We start from the raw sequence: 6,000 nt of genomic DNA, 5'->3' as shown, positions 1-6,000 counted from the left end.
CAGGGCCTCAGGGGCCCCCCTCCCAGCCACAGCAACGTCTGTTGGTGACATCACCGGCTGGCCGTTAGGCAAGCAGGCAGCCCTGTGGCTGGCCCACAGCTCGCTCAGCAGCCAGGCACACTCACGCCAAGCCTGCTTGCGAGAGGAGGAGGCGGCCAAGGGAGGCGAGTGCCCACAGTGGGTGGCACCAGTGCCTACATTGAGTGGGCCCAGGGACAAGAGGCTCATTGGAAGCCCTGAGGATGCCTCCCCAGCCCAGGAAACGCCAGTGGGCTGGCGCCATCAGCAGCAGCCCTGCCCGGCGAGATGAGCCCATGGAGGTCGACCCACCAGAGAAGAGGGATGAGGAAGAGCCCATGGAGGTGGATCCCCCCGCAGATGACACAGAGCCCATGGAGGTGGATCCATCTCCCGCAGGCCTGGTGGGGCACACCACCACCACGGCCAGGCTGCCTCCAGCAGCACGCTGTCCAAAGCGCCGCAGGACCCTCGCGGGCTGCCAGGGACAGCCACAGCGCAACAAGCGGCGCCAGCCGCGCAGACGACACTAGCTGTAAGTGGGCAGCGGGTGGAGGGAGGTGATGGGTGCCCTCTGCTGTGTCCTGCTCTGGGTTCCCCCGTGCCAGACAGAGATGGCCATAGTGGAGAAAAGCCATGCCCCGGTGCCTCCCGGTAACCACCCAGCTTCCGTTGAGCTCCCAGTGTTTGTCAGTTGCAGCCAAGAGCCACCAGAGACAGCAGGATGGAGCTGTGCTGGCCCAAAGCAGCACCAGCAGCAGCACCCCGCATCCCATCCTTACTGTGGCTGCCTGGGCCGTGTCCTTTGGGCACGGCCAGGGTCCTCCAGTCCCGGGTGGAATGGGCCAGGCCAACTGCTGCTGTGGCTCTAGGTGGGCTCTCCCTGGGGCTCGGGGACACGCGGGCATGGCCGGGCCCCACAGCAGCAGCCTTTCACATACCCACCGCTCTCTGCTCTGCAGGGAGGCTCTCAGCAAGGGCACGGCGGTGCTGAGCGTGGATGAGTGGTTGAGCCAGGGCTGCAAGAGAAGCCAGAGGTGCCTTTGCCTCCTCCAGCAGAAGCTGCTCATTGCCAAGTTGCAGTAAGTGCCTGCAAGCCCAGCCGCCTTTCCCCCAGCCCTGTCCCTGGCAGCGGGGCAGGGACACCCTGGCACCAGCCTCAGCCCCCGGGGGCACCTTGCTGCTGGATGCACCCATGTCTGCCCCAACGGCAGGCGGGGGACAGGGCTCCGGCAGGCTCCACCTCCAGCTCCCTGCCTGCCTCTCCGCTCTTCAGATGTGGCACCACCCTGCGCCCACGGCTCTGCCTGGCCCTGGACCAGCTGTGGGTGCTGAGTGCTGACAAGGAGGCAGCAAGAGCAGAAAAGGAAGGAAGTGATGAGGATGGGACCTCCATCATCCTCTCCTGGCCCAGCAGCTCCTGTGTTGCCCCTTTCAGGTGAGTCATGGTGCCACGTCCCATGACTGGGCAGGAGAGGTTCCCAACTGGGCCCATGGCATCCTGTGAATGGCCTCTGCCCTCCGAGCAGAGCCTGAGCAGGGAGCAGGCAGCACGCTGGCACGGAGGAATAGGGGCATTTCTACATCCTGAATCCCCTGGTCACCTTTTGGTGCCCAGAAGGGAAGGGCAGAAGAAGCTGCAATGCCAAGAGAAAGGGAGAAGAGGCAGCTTGGGCTTGACCCAGCTCCCTCCCTGTCCCTTCCTGGTGCACAGGACACCAGAAGGAGACAAGAGAGCCCGGGTGAGCTGCCTCCCATCCATCAAGCACCTGGAGAAGGAGCTGAGCCGCTGCCACCATGTGAGTGTTTCTGTCCCTAACAACCGCTCCTCCAGCCGAGCAGCAGAGGCATCGCTGCTCACCTTCTTCCACTCCTTCTTGCCCAGTGGAGGACATTCAATCCCAGGAGCCTGGAGAAGCTGCTAGAGGTCCAGGCAGAGGTGAGAATGGCCTTTCCCCCACCCATGGCTGTGCAGGATGTGTGGTGAGTGGGGTGAGCCCCGGAAGGCAGAGGGTCCCACCGCTAATGCTCTCAGGCTGCTGGTGCCGCCTGGCAGCTTGCCAGTGGCCCTTTCTGCTGTGAGGCTGCTCTCTAACCGCTCTCTGATTCTTGTAGGATGATCCCAAGCAAGCACCGCTGCTTGCCCCATCTGTCAATAAAGGAGGACATCACCGCTCAGGTAAGTTTTGGAAAGAAAGGCAGGGAGGGCCTTTTGTCCTCCTGCAAGCGGCACGTCTGCAGAATTGAGGATGCTGCTGCCCTTCACCCGGAGGATATCTGTGCCCATCACGCTGCAGCAGGAGAGAGCTCAGCCCTTGGTACCCTTCGACATTGCGGAGCGCTTGAGGTGCTTCCTGCTTCACTCCGTCCCCAGAACTAAATTGACCTCTGCTCCTCGGCCAGAGCCGGGAGGAGCCATGCTCACTTGTCCCTTGAGTGTCCCTATGCAGGTGTGGCAGCCCAAGGGAGGACGTCACCTGGAGGACCAAGGGGACCCGCTGGGCAGTGGCTGCTGGACCTGGTTCTGCGGGGACACGGAGCCTCTGCTGCTGCCCACAGCTTGGAGGAGGAGGGCAGGGCGAGGGCTGGGCAGGGCTGCCGTGGTGGCATGCCGGCTCTCAGGAGCATCCCAGCTGGAACTGCTGAGCCAGAGCCGCGGTTCCAGCTGCTGGCCCCCTGCCCGTCCTGCCCCATCGCACCACGCTGCAGGCAGGGCAGGGCAGGGCAGGCTCTGGGAGCGCTGGGCTGGTGGTCTCCATTGACGGGCTCTTACGCTGTTTTCCTTTGCAGCGGGAGGGAGCAGCAGCAGGAGGAGGAGGAGGGGGCTGCCCTTCCCCCAGGTACAGGGGTAGCAGCCGTGGTGCACCAGGCAAAAGCTTTCCTGGAGGCACCACCCTCTCTGCTAGTCCTCAAGGAAGTAGAAGTGGCAGATACGGAGGCAGGATTGGAAATAGCAGAGGTATGGCAGGTCCACAAACACTGCAACAATGTGTCTCGTGGAGGAGGGTATGTCTTAATGAGTCCAAGGAGCTGCTGTGCCTATTCCCAGCATTCATTGCCTTCTGGCTTTGTGTGGGTTTTTTTTATCCCCCAGAACAGGGCAGTGTAAGTGAAAGTGGAAAGGTGGTTTCTCCAATGTGTTAGGAATGTGCTTAGTCAAAGGAAATACCTACAAAATACCTGCCAAGGACAGACTCCAAAAGCAAAGCCTGCCACCGCAGAAGGGGGTGTTGCACCAAAGGGGTATCTGCAGAGTTCTGTCTCGGGAGGGCAGAAGAAACGGCAGGAGAAAGAAGTGGGCAAGCCTTTTCTTGCCCGCAGGGGACCGCAGGGTGTCTGCTGAATGGCCCCTGCAAATTAGCAGAGTGTCACACACCTGTGAGAACGTTGTGTTCGAAAGTGAGGCCCTTGGAAGAAAGGGCTAATGCCAACCAGCCCAAGGCACCTTCTCTAGAGAGCTAAGGGAGCAATTTGCCAAAAAGTCGCTTACTCCTCCAGGGCATCCCTTGCCACCTGCTAACGCCAACATTTCTGGTTTAGGACACGACCACTTTTCCTCCAACCGCCCCCGAGACCACGACAGAGTCCCTGCGATGTGCAGAAGATCAAAAGAACCTTTCAAAGGCACAAAGGTAAAAGGAGTGAGCTTGGGTTAAATGGAGAACTGATTGATCCAGTTGATCCTGGCTTTACCTCTCCAATCCACTGTGGGATGGAAAGGTTTGCAAGCTCCCTCCAGGAAACCGAAAACCAAAGCAAAAGGAAGAGACCAGAGGCCTGGGAAGAGGAGATGGAATGTAAACAAGAAGAAAAAAGAAGGAAGAGAGGAAGAAGACTGCGACTGAAGAGAAGAAGAAAGGTCCAGATGGTGAAGAAGCCCAGGTGAGTCCCAGGCTCTGCTGCCCATCTTTCCCAACTCCTTAAACTGCGCTAAGTCAGTCCAAGGGGCTGGCAAGGGTCGGCCAGGGATGGTGCCGTGCAGGCTTTGGGAAGAAGTCCATGGCAGCTCCCCAGGGGCTCCCGATGGAGCCCTGCTGCGTGGCACAGGCGCACTGTGCATCCCTGCAGACGCACAGTCTCAAAGGGCATTCCCCATGGGGACAAGGCGCCAGAGCCACCCCCTGCTCAATGCCAGCTGGGCTAGAAACCCTTCCTTGCCGGCTGTGTTTCCCAAAGGAAGGGGAACCAAGTCCTGTCTCGTCCTGCCTTTGGGCTTTACCAGTGTTTTCTGACTCTGTCCTTGTAGGTGCCCGTTTCCTGTTAGTGCCTGAACCCCTGTGACTCCTGGGCTCCCGCACGCCATGTTCACAATAAAAGGATCTTTTCTCTCTTAATACAGTTGTGGATATAGTGTGCATGTGTCTTAAGTTTCTCTCTTTTTTTTGGTTGAGGTTTTCATTAAAGTCATTTAATTTCTTTTTTAAACGTGTAAGTCTCTTTTCTCTCTCATCCTCTCCCTCAGAGAGTTAAACTTACTGGAGTTGTGGGAACTTGTGCTGTGTGCCCAACTGCAAAAGATAACTTATGACGCCCTGGCAGAAACGCGTATGACCTATCCTGCACCACAAAAGGGGTAACCTGTCCGGCCTTCCCCACCCAGACCGTTCCTGTTTTCTGTCTTTTTAACAGACATGATGTACTCCACCAATGCCATCATGGGACAAATAGCATCTGTCCTTGTTTGAAGTAAAACGGAACCGATTCTCTCTTCAGTCACTTCACTTTTTAGCTAAGCCTCTTCTAACTACTGCAGAGAGCAGCCTATTATGCAGAAACCGTTCACTCTCAGAGTGACGAGACCTGTGTTGATAGTTGATGCCAGGCATGGTATGCAGAGAGGCTCTTGCTTAGACTTAGGGCTATAACACCCAAGGGCAGATAACGTGGTTATTTGCCCTGTTGGAGGGTGGGAAGCGGAAAAGCGCAGAGGGGTCGCACCTGCGGGGAGGAGCGGACTAGACAGGTGACCCAAAATTGCCCAACAGGGGATTCCATCCCATCTGCCTCACGCGCAGTAGAAAAGCTGAGGGATCAAAGGGTCAGCCCTCTTTCTTCGATGGCCGACGCCTGAGGAGGACTCCGTCTGTTCGTGTGCGTTTGGTCTCGATCCTGAATGCAGCTCTGGAATCCAGTTCCCATCCGTCTATGATTCCGGTCTGGGACTTCCCCAGGGCCAGCTGGCGAGGTGACTGTCATTCTGGGAGCTCGATACGGTTTTCTATACATTTCATTATTTCCTTTTTACTTTTCTATTAATATTTCATTAAAGCAGTTTAGTTCCTTCTAAACTCGTATGTCTCTCTCTCTCTCTCTCTCTCCTGCCTCTCTTTTTTTTTTTACTGAAGAGAGGGAGCGGGGAGCATCTGTCACTTGCCTTGTGGCCGTTTTGGCCCAAACCATGAGAGGCAGGTAGAGTGTTTACAGGAGAGAGAGCAATATTCAAAAGTGGCATGAAAACGGCGACTTGGCAATGTTATGGGTACGTGTAGACTCATGACGGATGCTATAAAAGATCTGGATCGGGGTATTTTCAGAAGGGCAGCTTATGAGCCAGTGTAATCCTGTAGTAACAGACAGCAAGAACGTAGCGCTGCAACAGAAAGATGGACAGCTTTTGGCAGTAAATTTTGTGCTTAGGTTTCTAAGTAGTTAGATTCTCAGGGAGATACTTAGAGAAGTACTACTTGAACTAAGTAGTTTCGATAACTAGGCAGACCTGGGCCGATGTGCAGAAAATTGGCGCCCCTGCTTAGTATCTGCCGCACGTTTGCACCCATGGTTTCTTTTTTGGTGAGCTAAAATGGTCGAGGCTTTGGGACAAACTGTCTCCTCCCATGTCTATCAAAACTGGACATGCCTTAGCACAACTGGGAGTGGTAGTTTTGTAATTTTAGTGAATTTGCTGCTGTTGGAGCTGTAGTCAAAATTAAGGAAGGAGTTTAATTACTTGCATAAAGGGAGAGCATGCGAGTAGTCTACTGA

The sequence above is a fragment of the Vanellus vanellus genome (assembly GCF_965231255.1).
Source record: "Vanellus vanellus genome assembly, contig: HAP1_SCAFFOLD_524, whole genome shotgun sequence".
Classification (NCBI taxonomy): domain Eukaryota; kingdom Metazoa; phylum Chordata; class Aves; order Charadriiformes; family Charadriidae; genus Vanellus; species Vanellus vanellus.
This window is presented reverse-complemented; position numbering follows the sequence as displayed.